The sequence below is a fragment of the Megalops cyprinoides genome, chromosome 12, assembly GCF_013368585.1.
Source record: "Megalops cyprinoides isolate fMegCyp1 chromosome 12, fMegCyp1.pri, whole genome shotgun sequence".
In the NCBI taxonomy this organism is placed as follows: Eukaryota; Metazoa; Chordata; class Actinopteri; order Elopiformes; family Megalopidae; genus Megalops; species Megalops cyprinoides.
The window spans coordinates 30167583-30186035 of NC_050594.1; the positions used below are offsets into that span (position 1 = coordinate 30167583).

General features: G+C 43.2%; 1 long non-coding RNA gene across 1 annotated transcript in view; it reads left to right on the forward strand.

The window, feature by feature from the left end:
• The first annotated feature begins 6738 nt into the window (after positions 1-6738).
• Positions 6739-18453, forward strand: part of LOC118786592 — a 46446-nt gene continuing 34731 nt past the window's right edge. Inside the window, exon 1 of the long non-coding RNA XR_005005352.1 lies at positions 6739-6950. This is a non-coding gene — a long non-coding RNA (uncharacterized LOC118786592). The remainder of the gene's footprint in view (positions 6951-18453) is intronic.

Here is an 18453-nt window from a genome sequence, read left to right on the forward strand (position 1 = left end):
TGTCCATAGCACCGATGTGCATATCTGCAAAGGGCTGATAAATGTAACATATAGATAAATGAGCTAGAATGCAGTGAGTACGCTAACATGAGCAACGCAGCAGCCCACGGCTTTGGCCAGCAAAGGTGCTCTTCTGTCTTAGCCTGTCTCATCTAAACCTCTAAATGTATCGCTATTTATAAACCCATCTGAAACAGCCAGGGCAGGAGCAGAGCACCACAGGAAATCATCTGCAAGTTGCATGAGATTGCACGGTCTTCCGTCATCATTGCATTTGTTTGGTACCAAAGCAATGCTCGTACATCCTAAAGAAAAATGTGTGACAACAGACTGCTCACTGAAACATTATGCTTCTGAGCAGTGACATGTCAGTTTCCTGCATTTAAACTGGACTTGTTGTTGTGTACATAACAAAGTTACCATATCCACACTGTCACTAACAGCGACCCATATCTACTGGCTACACAGGCAGATTCATAGGTAGGTTTCTCCCTGAGAAATTCGCTTTGGGGAGTACAACTAACCGAATAACTAATAGTAATGAACAACAAAAAAATTGTGGCACTATAATAGCATCTGTTAATGACTAGGAGATACAAGTAGTGTTACATATTTATTTATTGTTGATTAATCTTTTTAATCTATAAGACGATGAATGACCCCTGATCATATTTTGTACACATCATGTTTAAATCTGCTGGTCTTTGCTAAGCCTTTTGAGAATACTTATAATATCATGAAATTTTGTGCAGTTTTTATTTATGATAAAATTTATAAAAGGGTGTAATGTTTACACATTACACCCTTTTCAAGTACCTTCACATTTTGTTTTTAAACAAACAACACTTATAACTAAATATGTCTTTGTGTAGTGTAAAGAGAAGCCTCTTGACAAAACTATTAGGACTAAAAACTGTAAAATCACATGACCACATGGTCTCAGGTTGTGAAGCCTCTCAAACACTTCAGTGACACACTGCTCCACTGATACTCTAATTCCACGAACCTGTGAACCAGCAGCTCATACCATTTTAGGCTTGATGATGAGATCCATCTCTTTCCTTTTAAAGACCAGCCAGGCAATGGTATCAAAGGCAGGGGGTGCCCCAATGTCTCTGGGTGTGCCTAGCCTGTGAGTAGGGTTCCTTTCCAACAGCTGTGATGTATAGGAGACGGGGACCTGAACACAGTGGTACGGCTTCAGGAGGAGGTCACTGACACTGTGTACACCACAAGCTGCCTGCATGAAACTGACTCATAGGTACTCATTCACTGACTCACTTACACACTCTGCGAAATAATGAAACACACCATCTGATTGAGTGACAGGAGGACAAGCTGACACACTTTCTAAATGACACAAAGACTAACACACTGAAGAACAGAAGGACTTGCTATGACTGACACAACGCTCACTGGTAGACACACCCCACCATGAGTTTGAGAAAAATGTGTTGACAGACATACAGCAGGTACTTTGAGTCTTTGTTGATCCAACAAGAACACAGTGAAGTAGCCATACAGGCAGAAATCGTGAGCTCATCACCATGATCAGCCATTAAACAGGGAATTGTGGGTCAATCTCTCAATGACTATGATTGCAAAAGGCCATCATTCAGGAAAAGAGTACTTTGGATCCTCAGTAATATTAGGGAAATCGGGGAAGACTCACTTACATCATCACAGAGAGACACGCTGATCTATACTCACTGTAGAGGTCACTTGGGCTGTTTTTGTAGTCTGACCATAACAGGCTGAGAAAGCCTGTTATTTTAGATCCCACAATGCAACAGCCTTCTTAAACATGAACTGTGATTAACTAAACATGGCTGAATTGACTGTGAAGCACAGAGCTGGCTGATATTGATAGATTCTGTCAGCATTATTTGATGTGGCACAATAATTATTGAATAATTCATTGGCACAGACAGGTCTGCCTTTGACAGTGAAGTAGCCCAACGTTGCACCACGCTAATGAGTCAGCAATGTGTCCCAAGAGGTGGGCAGGGGGTAGAGCACGTTCAGACTCACTCAAGAAATATTATCTTAAAAGGGAGCCATATCATTCTAGAAAGGATAAACTACATGAAACTACATGAATTATGTATTGGCTTCCAGCAGAAAGGATAAAACAAGCCTGACATTTTACAAATTTGGTGATGTTTCAAATTAATCATAAATCTAGCAGCTGACCAGGACATATCTGTCTGAGTCAAGTCTGTCCTGGAGCGACACACAGTCACATGTTGCAGGCTCATTTGCAGTTTTAATGTTATTAATTCATACAGAGAATATCTGCATGTAAGTTGATAGTATGTTTATTTGGTTAATCATTAGTGAAACAGCACTTGTCTAAATGTGGGTCTCCAACTCTCTTCTAGGCTGTTTCAGCTTTCAGCACAGCTGGTAAACTGTAAACGCATTAAATTACAGAGGTATTTGATAAAAAACTTTTGAAAAAAAATTGATAAAATAATGGGGTTAATTGGTGAACAATGACATGTGCTCAACTGTTACTGGAAAGTGAAACCATACTGCACTACAGAAACACTATCACACCAGTGTGCTCTGGCACACAGTCTGCAAATTCCTGGCCAATGCTGTTTTAACCTTCGCACCCTGGGGCAGCTCTTGCCATGGGCAGTACAGATCAAATATGTGCGTGTTGTTTTACAGTGCTTGCTTTTATCATTACATGGACGTTAATCAACCCTCCTCCTCCTTTGATTTGACACACAATGAGAAAGTGTGATTGACAAAGCAAAAGGGTTTGTTACAGTCTTGGCACCAGATGAACTAGAACAGAACTATGCCTCCTCCAGCCCTCATGAAAATCTAGGCCACTGATTGCCACGCTTGCCAGCCTTCGCAAGGATGTTGCAGTTGCAGAGATATCTGAACAGATGGAAGTTTGACAAGGCAAGGAGAGGGGATCTCTGGGACGTGCATTAACACTTTATATAAGGTTTGAGGTTTTTTCTTCCTGGCTGTTTGTATAATGCTTAAATGCCTTCATTGCATGAAAGGTTGTTTGTGGCTTGCCAGTTTTGGGTCATGTTGAAAGATGGGATGCATTCATAAAATGTCAATGAATTTCTACACGATGAACCTACAAGTTACCTTGACACTTATTTTAAATTTGTGAGTACCTGTTCCAAAAACGGATCAGATTTTCAGTATCTCTGAGGATATATATTGTGAGCTAAATATATGAAAGGCTTAGTTGTCATGGTGGTATTGAAAATGACAACATACAGCGATGATGATATGCACTTACATTTACGTTTATTGCATTTACGTACATTATGTTGCTTAGCAAATACCCTTATTTAGAGAGATGTGCACTACATGTCAAGCATGAAAGTATGATTTATATCCTAACAAATAATAAACACAATTATGAAAAAGAAATATGCCTCACATGACACAGCAAAATGGAACCTATTGTATAACCCCCATAGGTTCTCTTAACTGCGGGCATCAAAAATAGAACATTTCCGTACTTAAACAGTTCAAACAAATAGGCCAGACATTTGCATTTTCAAGGAAATCTCTTAAAACTATTTCTGTCAAATTTCACCGCTTGATAAGGGAAGCTTTTTTGGGATTCTCACAGGCACAATATTATGATTAATTAAACATTGCAAATGAGGAGTGCTATGTTGATTAATATTCACAGAGAGAAAATGTTTGCAAGTTCAATTTCCCTTCATTACTTAATGAACCAGGTTCCTGAAGGAAAACACACAGATATGTGGACATGCACTTCATCTCTGTTCTTTTTGTCCAGTTGTTGTTTTTTGTTCTCTCTCCCTGTGACTATGGCGAGGGCCCCTACCTGACCCTTCTCTGTGTAATCCTGGGGCGCTATCACAAGGTGATCTGGGCAGTGGAGGAGGGGAGAGGAACGAAAAGACAGATGGTGCAAGCAAATGAGAAAAATGAATAAGGGGAAAATATGATAGAGAGAGAGAGATGGGGACTGCTAGCCAGATGGAATGCAATAGTGGAACAGCTATTTTCAGATTTTCCATTTGCAAGCCTGACACAGTATAAAAGTAAAGAAAAGAATAATAACATCTGCAATGAACATCTCATATTATTACTGTGATAAGCTCACTAACTACCCTCATGTCCCTTATTTGCATAGCATTTTTTTGCATAGCAATTTGGAATCCTTAACAACAAGTCACTCAGAAACAGAAATTTCTATTGCATCTCTCCATGGGAATTCATATAAAGATATATCATATCTTTCATCCTCCTCTCTGTGAATTGCATCTGCTTGTTTAAGCAGTACAGTTGTGTGGATAAATGTTTTTGTAGACATGTGAAATTAACGTTTTAATTCTGGACAGGGTACATTTCATGACACATCGTGTGATGCATTTTACCAAAGTTAGTTACAAGCTGTTCTGTATTGGTAGTCCCAAAGTATTTGGATTACATAAATATTGAAAACATCATATTTAAAAGCACAACAACCTTAAAAAAAGAAACAAAAAAATGATTGGTCAAGGTAATTTACTTAATGTAGTGTAGTATTTATATATCAGATCATTACATACTTAGATTAAAGGCCAGTACCCTGAAGAACTATTCATGAGAAGATATAGTACAGAATGTAATATAGTAAATAATAAAATCATTAATATTATTTTTTTATTTTTAAATCAAAATTTTGTTATTTTACAAAGGGATAGTGCCATTCAACATCTGTGTATTTGCTGAAACACAGGCAAGGAAATTACAAAACTCACAATATCTACCACAGTAGACAGCCAAGGAGGCAAAGTGGAGAAAGGCTCTCCTGGACCTCCTTGGCCTACTGAAGAATTCCTCAGCTCAATATGAGGTACAGGTGCAGTAACTCGGAAGCAACTGTAGAGGGAGTAAGACACTTTCCCCACATTTTATTTGAGCTGTGTGATTGTGTGCTCACCATGTGAAATGAACGTAGAAGAAAATTTTTGATTTTTTCCTCCTAAACTTGCAATGGTATCCTGACTGTATGTAGTCTGTTTTTGCACTAAAAATTGTCATGGTGAACAGGCTTATAAGATTTCATAAACCACTACTTTGTGCTCTATAAATGAGAGAACTGTTTAAACCCAGGCTCCTCAACAAGCTTTGCATTTGGGCCATTTTTTATTGCACTAGTGGGCCAAATGATTTCCATCTATTTGTCTTTCATGTGCAGACAATCATAAATTTCATAAGTAAAAGTTCCTCGTAAAAAAAATAAATAAATAAAACAGAAAATAAAAAAAATCAACACTACAGTTAATAACTCTCAGAAAACCACAGTGAGGATAGTTTGTTCCAGTGCTATGCCTCTTGGCAGGAGGTATCTTGATGTGGTGGTACTGTATGCTTAATAAATTGAGCAGGTCACAAGTCTGGCCAACATTCCAACACCCAGCCTTCGGAGGGTAAACCATCTCATCTCTCCAAAAAAAAAAAAAACAAAAAAAAAAGGTTTTTTAATCATATTGTGCTCATTGACTTTGGAAGAACATTCTGCTGCATGGTCAAAACATATGGCAAAACAATGCATTTATATCCATGCAGTCAGTCAGTGCTGACAAAGGCCAGGGCAGTGGCTGAGTGCTAATGCCATAATGTAATTTACAAGACACAAGCCCCCTAGGGAACTCCATGACAGTGAAAGCTTCCTATAGACACAAAAGCATTCCACTGACTCTGAGCTGTATTATCTATCCTAAAACGGCATCTGTAGAACTGCCCTTCACAGACTACTTACACCTCTCAGCAGCAGTCTCTTTTGTGCAGCACTTTATTACATCTCTGAACAAACCTTGAATTTTCATGTATTTGCTATGAATATCTGACTTTATTAGTGAAGTTGGGATGAAGCTGGAAAACATCAATAATTTTAAAACCTCAAGAAGTGATATATCCAACACCAATACCCACAGCCACTCACAAAACAGTCCTTTTCCCCAAGTTGCACTCAATATATTTGTAGAATGTTTAGGGTAAGATGGGGGGTAACAGCAGCTCTAGCTTAGATGCAAACTGATCTACTAGCTGTCACTATACGACCAATCAATCATCTATTTTGATGCAGAAGTACTAGGGAGGAAATGGAACGGAATTAAGCATGGTAATAACTGCATCCATTAATATTCACATTTCTGTTATTATATTATTACAACGTATTAACTGATTTCCCCAATCGCTGGATCGATTTGTGGACAGCGCAGTGTATAAGTATAACGGTGCTTTATTCCCCAACTACCACTACTCAGGTAACCGTATAGCTATCTTTCCAGTTCTAGTGGCGTTTCCAGAAGCTTACAACTCATGCAACTTAGCTCCAGTAACTAACCAGCTAAGCTATCTTTATAATTCCCCGTGTCTCTTGTTCTTGAAAGGATGAACACCGCAAAAGTGATCACAGGTTGCCAAAATAAAGAAAACGTCTCAGCCAGTGATCCTGTTTGTCCTTTGTTCCTAGCTCTCGAGCAGTGATAGCAAAAAACAAACAATCAAACAAAGCCACTGGTTGCAGGCAAACTACGCGTTGTCCGTTGTCATGGCAACGCACATTTCACCCGCTGCTCAATTTTCATTTATTTCATTGAAAACTTCTCGCGAGATTGGGCGAGGGGGAGGGAGGGAAAGGTAACGGTGACCTCATCCCTCCAGCAGCTGCGTAGCTGGGCGGAGCTGCAACTTTGCACGAAACTTGGGAGTTCCAACTACTAACGAAACACCCGGACTCCTGTAGCGACACTATATCGGGACTAACTGGATTTCGGGAGGGAGGAAATATTTTGGGATTTTAGCTAACTAGCTGCGTTAAGAAGACGGGTTACCACTCCTTTGATTTTACCGGACTGGATGATTCGTGTGAATTAAGAAAAAGGAGAGGCGGGTTGGATTTTGTTGATGACAGAAAAAAGATTGAAGAGGGACGAGAAAAGGTGAGTTGGAAGCGCGGTGCCTTTTAGCTCAGATGTACTGCTGTGAGCGATAGCTAAACTGTCACTTAGCTGTTTTCAGATGGTTGATGTTGAGGCAAGTTAGTTAGGTAAATCATCTAGTCAGTCGTTTATTTTATTCCTTACCGTACTTCACATCTTAGATTTGTCAAACGTTTGCCAGTTAACCCCGACAGATTGGTTTTCTCGGCAAAGAAGTGGAGTGAAAGAAAGCTAACGTTACAAAGGAAAGAGACGAGAGGGTCGCTCACCTGACTTACCAGCTAACATGAACTACGAGGAAAGTTGCGACTTGTGAAAGATGATTGTGGTTTGGCTCTTGTGACCTGAAACTAGTGAAAACGAGCCATTCACATTACCAGTCTTACAATACCTTAAATGTTATAAATGTTGATTTATAAAGCGACGGCTTTGATCATGTCGTTTTATGATATAACATCAGATAAATTCTCAACTAGCGGTTGCTAGTTTCTCTCTGTTAGCCAACGTTCACTGTATAGGTAGGTAGATGGATGAGATTCTTTGTTCAACTAGCTAGTGATACGTATCCATCTAGCAAGCTTGGTACTATGAGAAGCATCTTTGCAAGTGTTGGATTTCCTCTTATTTTATACTGCATGGGAAGCAAACGGTGGTAATGTTTTGCTATCTCGATAGTTAACGTTAGACTCAGCGGCAATATCCATAAATATCGTGCATCCATATTTTGACAAGCTCAAATCACATTTAGTTATGAAAGCGGGTAAATGTACTCGCTAGCTTGCTGTAATAGAAATGAGCAGTTAACGTTTTGCTCACTATTGTTCGAGCGAGGCTGCAGCACAAATTGTGGTTATCGTTAACTAGTCTGCTGCAGATGCACAACACTTGAAAGACAAGTCGAAGATGCACGGCGTGGCTGATTTGCAGAATGATCTAACGTTGGTTTAGATTTACGATCTAGTCGCTTGTTGTGATAATCTTAGCTAGCCAGCAAGTCACCTTACACGAACAATTAAACGAAGACCTCCCGGGAGATCTGGGGGTTGCTTGGTACGATGCAAAGACGACAAATAAAAGGACACGTGTTGTTTAACTAGCTAGCTGCCCGACCCTCTTACTTTGTGTGCAATTCACTGCGCCCTAAACAAACGTCGTAACTGTGTTGTAAATACTAATATCGAGTATAATTAACGTTTTATACTTAGGATCCAGTAAGGCTCTAACCAGCCTGCGTTAACCAAGTGTAATGTAAGATGCTAATTTGTATGTTCTTAACTTAGACAGTTAGCTGCACCTGGGTTGGCTAGCTAGTCAAGTGTACATGGTGTGTTACATACAAAGTGATCTGTAGTTTTCTACCTAAACATCATCCATATATGTAGCTCTACGTTGAAACTTGAAAGGGAGAATAGTGTATATACAAGGGGGATATAGTAATATCACTTTTACTTTCACTGACAGACTGCATTCAGATCAACTGTCGCGTTGCATTATGCGTTTTCCTGAAACCGTTACCATTTTTTCTTTATTGAAAATCCGAGGCTCATAACTCCAAACGCTTTAGGCAAGTGTTTGCTACGCGGGCTTAATAGAAGAGTTAGTGACCGCCCCTTTATAGAAGAGTGGAGACAGGGGGAAAAAGCAAGGGATGGATAGAGCAGGGACACTCAGCAAAATAACCATAATGTGACGGTGATGCTCTGTCGTTGTCCCCTCTCTGTCATACTGGCCGCTGTTGTTTGATGCTGCTTGTTGGTCCAGGCGCAGAGCTGTCAGGGATCTTTCCGTGCTGGAAATTATAAAGGCTGTAGGTAGGGTATCCCCTACGTTCTGGCATACTCTCGAGATGGTCACACTGTATACATTATGTATTACCATAAGATTTATATTTATTTAGCCAATTCCCTTAGCCAAAGCCACTCGAATAGCTTAATTTCCTTTTATATTATCCAGTTATACCACTAAATATTTACTGAAATAAATCAGGTTCGAGTTCAAGGGCAGTACCTGAACTGGGAATCAAACTTACAACTGTCCATTTCCATGTCTGAACTATTGCACTGATATTCCTTGCAGTCAGCTTCATTGAGGCTATTTTTCTGTACTAAAGGTGGCATTCTCAGCTGCTCAGCTTCTTTAGCCAGTAGTCATCCCACAGCTGTCCCCGAGTATGAAACCAAACAAGAGCAGGTTTAGGGGAAGTCATAAATTGAGGCATATCCGATTTGGGGACCCACAAAAATACTGCTGGGATTATGAATGACAGTAGGAATGAGGTGCATACCAAAATTTCATGAGTGCAATTAGCCCTCTATCTTGTTGGACTTGGATGTATTTTTAAAGGAGACACCGCACCATTTAAGAATTTCAGGGATGAGATTTGTCAGAGCCATTCCAGTATTGAGTAGTAAGTTGAGGTGGTGTGTGTAGGGGGAGGAAGATGGAAAAAGAAGCGACAGTTCAGAGAGAAACAAGTGTCCGTCAAACCGTGCATTTGTTAAGCATTCCAGAATTCAGAGGAAGCAAGGTGAATCACTTTCTCAAAGTTTTAAACTAAGTGATGCCTTTGAAAAGAAGACTTTTGCGAATACACAGCAATATTTTAAAGCAAATAAACTGTGGAGATGGCGATGGATAAGCCAAAAAAAACTCTGGGTTGCAGTTATTTGTTGTTTAAGGGCTGCATTGAAGTGCTTTGCTGACCAGGTAATATGCAGTATTAAATAAAGCAGAAAGCATAAGTAGGACAGGCAGGATTTGGCAAAGCAATAAGGAACCAACACACGTTAAGCTGGGAACACTTAGAAACAGGATTTTCAACTGCGCTGCGCTTTCACTTAGCATCCAAGTGTTCGGTTTCCAGCTTTTCAAACACAGTGTATTTCACATTCCCACAATCCTTTGTTCGCGCCGCCCGTGAAACAGCAGTGGCGTGTGTTTGTTTGCTCTCCGCAGATTTTATCTTGGAATGTTAGCTCACCTCCGCAGATGAAAATAGCTTCTGGGGGGGGGATTTCTGTGAGGTGGGTTTAAGGAAATTGTCTAACTGGGGGCCGCACAAGGGCGCAAATTCCACTTGCAAAGCAATTACCGTCCTTGTATGCTCCCTATAGCACTCTGGAACCTGTACCCCGCACCCATAGCTCCTCCTTTTGTTCCGTTTTGGATAAACCACTCAAGTCTGCCAGCAGTAACATGGCCAGCGAGTTTCCCGCACAAATAATGGCAGCCGAAAACAACAGGGAGCGAAAAGCGAGCCCACATAATGGAAACTCCGCCGAGCTGGACTCTAAATAAAAGGAAATTGGACATTGTGCGCGGCTGCTGTGGGACCTGGTCTTTTATTTTTGTCGTCTTGTGTTGTATTGCGGTGCCGTGATTGCGGTTGCCAAGTCAAACAGACAGAGTCGATGTGAAAAAGCTTGCTGATTGAATGTGCTGTGAGAACGCAGCGTGTTACAACTCATTGTCTCGTTTACTTTCTCAACAGTTAGTTTGCTTCAGTGTGTTTAATTGTCTTTTCAAAAACTTAAAGACAAGGCAGTATGTTATGCAGTTAAGCATGCGTTTCTCTACTGTGGAGAGATACTCTGTTTGCTTCTGCTATTTGCTTAAGTATATAAATGTGCAAGCAGATTGAAACGCCAAAAGTCAGTAGTGAAAACTGCATTAATTTTTTTTTTAATCTCTGTGGCCTTCTCTGTTTGTAGATCTCAGATATGATCTAAAATTGTGTCTGTTGCTTAAGATGTGAGCCTTCTCCTGATCCAAGAGCAAGCAGTAATCGTTTTAAAAAGCCATTTTAGTTTCTCTGCACAAAAGCTCCAGCTTCGATTGAAATGAAGTTATCTGTGATGTGATTACGAGTGACGGGTGGGTTACATCTCTAATGGTGGGTAGTCATGTCCAAAATTACAAGACAGTGCTAAGAACTCTGGGTATTAATAACACAAAGTGGTTTTGAGGGTAACAAAGGGTATCTGACCAAAACCCAGGATTACTGTGCTTCTTGCCAAATGTGGCTTGGCACTGAACGTTAGGACCGGCGCAAGGCTCGGGAGGAGCATGACTGACACATCGGCTGGTGGTACGGATGACAATGGCGTGGGGCGCAGTTTGAGATCGTTCATGGCAAACGCTGACCTGACAGCAGCTTCAGAGCGGGTATTAAATCTTGAATTGGGATATGTGTGTGGCAAGGTCTGATCCAGCAGGAGCCTCAGTTTTCACACAGTGGATGGAACTGTGCCTCCTGGGACACTCCACACTCTTCAGCCTCTCCTTCCCTGCCTGATGGCAATAGTCCATAATATGAAAATCAGACATTACACTACTATATGAGGGGATGAACTGAAACTCCAAGGACACTGCTTTTCTTTGGGACATTACTTTTGATATCTGATTAAAAGTGCTTGTGGAAGAAACCTTGAGATGCATTGCCAAAGCGATTCAAGAAGTTCTAGGATTTGAACCTGTGTCAGATTCCAAGCTCAGTTCCTGAACCATTGTGCTGGACAGACAGCAGGAGACAGACAATATTTGCTTCAGAAATTCACACCGCCTCAAGTAAATGTGATCTAAAAGGCAGGACTGTCTGGGAACCATCTTTTTCTAACTGGCTCTGGCAGTCCTCTCAGGGTGCTATTACAGTGCCATTTGAGTGTGGGGAAATGAACTGAACAGGTTTAGTACTTTAACAAAACTGACTTTTACTTCAGTTCCTTGTTTGCCAGAGGGAGCCTGAAAAAGGTGGCTGTTTTGGTAAGGGAAGATATTGCTCCTGTCGGGCCGTCACAGAGCCTCAACTTAATGATTTGTGTCAAGCGCTCTGACCTGGCGCTGCTGTTCATCGTGTGAGGAATGACAAAAAAGACCCGGGAGTTTGTTAGAGGCAAACCATAATGCACCTGCAGCATTGGAAGGGTGAACTGCGGGTCCTTTTCCATCTGGCTGTGCTCACCGGCAGATCCTGTCCACAGTCCACGCATGGAAAAAAACATCCCTCAAAGAAATTAAATCAATTTCCGGCTTCTGTCAACATCGTGTCACCGTTGCTGGCGAGATGATTTTGAAGTCTTGAAGATGTGGGTTTTTGCACCATCAGAATAAAAAAAAAAAAACACCTTCGAAACCGAGAGGCGGTTAATTACAGACCTGCCTCCGCTGCCGCTTTTGGTGAAATGTTAGAGCAAGCTGTGGCCTCACATTTATGCAACTATTGGGGAGAGGAGGAGAAAAGCTTCTGGAGAAATCTGAGTGCAGCCCTCTCAGCGTGGTAGCAGCCCGAAATATTCTTTCCTAATGATGTCAGCTGCGTTGCGCATTGTGATTTTGCTCTCGCGTTTTAGCCTGGCTGTGAGCGCTGCAGCTCCCGTTCCATCAATCACAGAGTGTGACTTTGTTTATCCGCTTGCTCACACGTAATGGAAGTACTGTGGAATGATGTTTCTAACAGATCGTCTGGATCCTATTGACTGCGCTCAAGCACACTGCAGTCGTGCCCTGTCCTTCGCTCGAGGGGATTTTAATATTCTGACAATCCCTCTGTGGCTTAGAGTTAAGTAGTCAGTGCTGACTCAGGTTGTTATGGTGCAGTGTGACTGATCTGTTGACTGGAAAATGACACACCTATGCCTGTTTTTCTTTCCCCCTCCTGCCCTGTTCAGATGCGTCTGTCTGTTGGTGAACTGTGCTTCCGTCCGGTTCAGAAATCATATTGCCCTGTAGGAAAATACTCACTGTTGAGAACCCTGTTGAATCTTAATGTTTGTGGTGCTATTCTGGATGACAGCAGGGGAAGTATCGGCTGCACTGAGCAGATGGAGGGCCACTGAAAGCGAGCTGCCATAGTCAGGTGTTCTGGTTAAGACTGAGCCTAAGCCTGCAGACCTCACAGCCGTGTATTAAGACATTTTAAGCCATGTGTCTTTCGATGTGGACCACACCAGCGCCCCACTGAGTTCTGGATCCCTGGAAGACTCCTCTTCCTTTCAGCACATGATTTCTTTCTATAAATCATTCTAGTCCATGGTGAAGGTCACAGTGTACTCAAAGTATACTCTGATACACACTCATATGCAAATATACTCTCAGATGGGAGTGATGGGTTGAGCAACACGTTCAGTCACGCTGCTCAGAAGTGGCATCACCAGAGCTTATTAAACAAGCTGTCTGTCTGTAAGTATTGTGGTTCAGAACATCCTTTTTGGAGTCTTCTCCTCTTCCCTTGAGCGGGTGTTAAGCAGAGAGGTGGGCGTGTCAGTGTAAAACCTGAATGTCGGGGGAGACACGTAAGCTTGAATGGGAGGACTATAGAAGGTCCACACTACCATCCCTGTGTGAGTGTTTGCAGTACTGTGGAGCTGGAGGAACACAAGGGCAGTGAGTAGGTGAGACCAGGTTCGGCTGTGCGTGGGAGCCTCAGAGGAAATGAATAAGGGAGACGCGCAGTGACCAGAGTGGACAGAGATGACAAAAGAGTGAGCACTGCATCACCCTGCCCCTCTCTCTCTCTTTCTCCTCAAGATGGTCTGGCCCTCTTCCCTTGGCCAAAGACATACGTCTTCACCAACTGAAATGTTAAGAGTCTACTACGTGTATTATATCATAATCGTGTGTGTCCATGTCGCCTTTCGCCTAAAAGTCAAACGCTGTCTCGGTCTTAAGAATTCTTAAGAATGCTAAGAATTCTCTGACTTGCAGCCTCTTGGTGTGTGTCACATTACGCGGCTCAATCAATTACGCCTAAACCGCCTGTTTAATGTAAAACGATGCTTTTAAGTTGACAGGTTGCCAAACGGCGGCTCGAGCCTGAATGGATACACGAGATGAATGGTAATGGAGGGCCTTTCATGCTATCGGTTTGTCTGAATCACATTTGAGAATCATTCCCCTGCGGGCAGAAGTGGATAAGTGCAGGCTCTGTTTTGGCTGTCACCCGTGCGCGGGCTTGTGGGAGCCACCGAGGCCAAGTGCAGCTGGCTGAGGAAGGAAGTGGAGCACGGGGTGGCAAGCGGAGCGTAGGGGCAGCAAGCAGGGCGTGGGGCAGCAAGTGGAGCATAGGGGCAGCAAGTGTAAGGCGGAACAGTAAGCAGATAGCACGGGGAAGCTAGCGCGGCCCAGGGCAGCAAGCAAAGTGCATGGGCAGCAAGTGGAGGGCGAGGCAGGTTTATCCGCATGCTGCGTTTACACGTCTGTCACGAAATGCCTTCTGCAGTTCATCGTTTGTTGTCCGTAAAAGTTTAATTGCTATGTTGTGGTTGTCTTACTTGATGTATGAACATCCTTTTGGCCCGTCCAATGTTGTTGCAACAGACAGCGTTCCTTTGTGTTGGGTTCGTTTCTGGTGGTGTAAATTTTTGAGGAATAGCTCTCATTCTTCAGTCTTCATGGTTGCGTGTTGAAGTCAGTGAGGGCTGCTGATGTGAGAAGTGTTTTAGTCAGTTGGTCTGGAATGTGGCGAAAGCCCGACAGTGGAGACCTTTGCATTTTCACTGGTACGCCACACCACGGTGCGAGTTGGCAGAAGTGTGCCAGCAAAGTTTACGAGGATCCAATTCGCACCTTCCTTTCAAGCGATCAGAACAGTCCCTGTCCCCTCTCTTCACTGAGATTTGCTAAAATGAGAAGTTTCAACTCTCACCTGCACATTGTGTAATTTGAATCTGTTTGTGACATATTACTGCAGATCATTTGTATAAAATGAAAGTGTCTAGCCTCCTACATCTTGGTTTTAGTTCTCTGGACCTGTCTGTGTGATCTAGCCTAAGTGCCGTGAGCCATCTCCATATCAGAAATGACATAATGTAGCAGCATATGCTGCTCATCAAGCAGACGAGAAGTAAAATTAATCCAGTCTCAAACCTTTCTTATTAACCCAGCAGAGGAGAAGGCAAGCCGGCTGTGTTTGCTGGCAAGTTTGTTTGAAACGTTCCCCTCCGCAATTGCACAGTTAATATGATGCTATACTAGTGCAACTTGCCTTGCCACCTTTGCAATTTATGGATCTGGGTGTCAGATTTTGGGGCCCTGAGTCTGAAGAATCCTTTTTTTCCTGTTGAGCAACAAACTACAGTGGCCATACTGTGGTATTATGTCTACATGTGGTCTGTCTGAGGGTTGCAGTTAGACAAGACCCTGCTTACCAGAGAAGGAATAAGTTAAGGAGATGACTCTTTCGGGACTTTTGTATTCAGTATGAGATATTTCCTGTGAAACTGTTGGAGTTTCCATATAATGATGCAGCTAGTGTTGTATTCTTATGTAAAAATATATTGTGATGTAACCAGGCCGTGATTCGCTTGCTGGGCCCTGTTAGGTAATTCTCTCACGCCGCCCTCCTAGTCAGAAGACCTCTGATGTAGAGCTAATGACTGGGGCTAGAAGGGAGAGGCTTTGCATCACCTGGCAGTGTAGGTGACTAGCTCTGTTGACATTGCACAATACTTTTTGCCTCATTGTGCTGGGTTGGTTTCTCTCCGTGTAATGGATTATGTCAGCCCCATTTTTTATCTGTATTTTTCTGTCAGTGCTGGCGACCTTTTTCACAGTCACAGAATGTCTCTGTCACCCCAGGTTGAAATGAATTTAGTGGAATCCTCCGGCGTATCTGTATCTGTATCTGTGTCTCATTCTGCCAGAGGGAAGTGGACATGTCAGAGGCTGTTATCAATGCATTTTTCCAAGCAGAGCTAAATTACATTGACGTTTTTTCCCCCCACGGTTGGCTGAACGGAAGCAGCACAGGCCTATAGAGAGGGTATCGATGCATGTTATAGGCCAATTTAATGGTGAGGTCTTGTGCCGTGTAGGGATAAGGTACCCTGATTAAGCCTGGCACCTCAGGGGCCATTCTCAGACGCTTCCTGGGTATGGATCCTAATTGCGGTCTTAACCTTACCGCCAACTGTAGCGGTTATGCCTGGGTGTTGGCATCGCCGCAGAGCACTTTCTGATTGGAGACCTTTCAGCTTTAATAACATTTTGCAGGGAAGTATCTTCCCAGTGTCGCCACTTGCTAATATACTGTATTTTACTTACCGTTTGCCAGTGCCAGCAAATTGCTTTCGCCTTATGGCCGCACTCAGGCTGTTGGAGTTCTTCTTGTTCAGTATCAGGAGAAAGAAAAAAAAAAGCAAATTGCCTGAAACTTGTACCCTCAAACCTGTCCAGCAGCACCACAAAAGATCATCCAGCTCACACCGTTGTGAATTGGATGGTAGTGTTGGGTAATGGGTGGCCTTGACAGGGCGCTGTAGAACATGGCTGTCCCCCTGGCCAAGCTGGGACTCTCTGGCAGAACAAGCTGAACAAACAGACGGTCTGTTTGTTGACTCTGTGAGTGTGACCAGTGAAAGGCCTTGCTTTCAAAACAGGACAGATTCATTATTTTGGGAAATGCAGACCTCTGAACTCGGTACCAGAAGGCTGTTTTTCGCTGATTTGAGCCGTGTAGATCAGGGGTGTGTACTACGGTATCTGGACAAGGTGTCTCATCTTTTGTGCTCATGTGGTCCAGACATTTGCAGTATAGGTCACTTTTGACAGAGGCTATGGACGAAAAGAGTGAATGAATGGATCAACAGCACCATGGCTAGACTGAGTCAACTTGTTGAATCAAATCAAAAGTTTGCCCCCCCCGCACCATGCACCACAATTTAACCATTCCCCTGGAAGGGACGAGAGAAGCAAAGCTGGCAGAACTTTACATCGCCGCTGCGCTGATATCATTTCCTGGTCAACCTTTGGAATGCGGGGGCTTTGCGTGGGGCGGGGCTGACGGGCGAGTGCCAGCTGATGGAATGAGCTAGAGAGATCCTCGCAGACAATGGCGCTGAGGTCACCTCTTTCAGCTCGGCGGCGGGGAGCAAAGCCACGCTAACAGGGGAACAATGAAAGTTGCTGGCCCGTCCTCCCCTCCCCCACCGCCACCCTCAGACACCTCCCATTTTACAGAAATGCTAAGTAAACGTTTACTTTGCCGGCTTAATGATTATTTGATCAGGCGAGGCTGCAAGTCTGTGTACGTTTGAGTCACAGCTCTGTGGCTAGTCAGCCGTTTCCCCTCACTTCTTTGGTAAGGACTGCAAGAAATGGGCCTCTGTAATTGATGTGGATTTCCTCTTGGCCAACAGAAAAAGTAGATGAGGTTAACTGATGAAAGGCTTTTCAGCCAGATATAGCATCATTTTTCAGGACTGTGTATTCACCTTCTTTGTGATTTAAAAAATGAACAGATGTGAGTCATCATGGGAAATGCCTCACCCATCAGTAAGGTCTAGAGAAGAAAAGTCTCATTGTAGAGGAAGCATGTGTTTCCCCGCCAGAATGCTCTGCGCTGGAGAGCTGACGATTCCACTTTTCCTCTTTGTGCCTTAAGGACTCCCCCAGAATTGCTTTTCACACCAACTCTGAATGACAGTCAGCCTAATTTAAAGCAACCTCTGCAACGAGTAGTAGCTCATGAAAATGTCTTCTTGTTTCAGCCCCTGAGGTGTCTAGAGACTCTGTCACAAAGCATATTTAGTAAGACTGTTTGAAGCAGGGCTGGCGAAATTGGCTCCCATATTTCTGTATGGCAAAGGACCATTGTTGGCTGCCAGTAAGAAAGTGCTTAGAAGCTTTTAGGAGTTTATCTTAACTGGGGGGGCAATACCTTGCAGAACAGTATGCGATATCTGGTACTTGGACTGTTTTATCTGGTACTTGGTACTTTTGTCTGTTTAAGAGCATTTGGAAGGGACTTGTTGTACATCAAGATGCTCTTACCTGTCTGTTGAATTCTGTTAAACATTTTAACCTTTGGAGTTTTTAATTTAAAATGAAACGTTCTCAGTCGTTTCCATGAACCATTTCTGACACCAAACTCATTTCTTCATTCCTGTCAGTGTTCATATTTTGGAGATCAGTACAGGCTGTTGTTTGTGCTGCTGGACATTGCAGTTTTAATACTGACGAGTAAGCAGTGTAACCAATTAAAATCTTTTGTCATTGAATTTTTTTTTCCTCCAGTTGAATTCAGTTCAGGTTTATTTATTTAGCTTTTTGGTTAGTGAATCAGTGAGCTGTGGTGTCCGGGTGACACTGCTTCTGGGTCAGGGTTACGCAAGTGCATGTGGCTGGGTTCACTCGGCAGTCTCCATGTGCGTTTCTCTGAGCTCTCTGCCACAGTTTGAAGTTCCCCGTGGTGCCCTCACTGCCTCGAGGGGGTTACTCCGCTGAGCACCCTGAGTCATTCCAGTCTGTACCTGCTTCGCTCGGGGCCAAACAGCTGTGTGTGACTTTGGGCCAAAGATGACTGCCACCTGAGTCCTCCCTCCGCCCCTTTTGACCCAGTCACGCTCCGCGCCGAGCTGCAACCTGCTCGCATCGGCATGTGTTCCCACGCTGCTCCCGGTGGCGTGAAACAAGGTGAGTCACTGCAGCAGCTGTGGGAAGCCATTACGCCCTCGCTGAGATGGAGGCCAGTCGAGGCAGTTAAATGTTTATGGAGGGCACTGGTGCT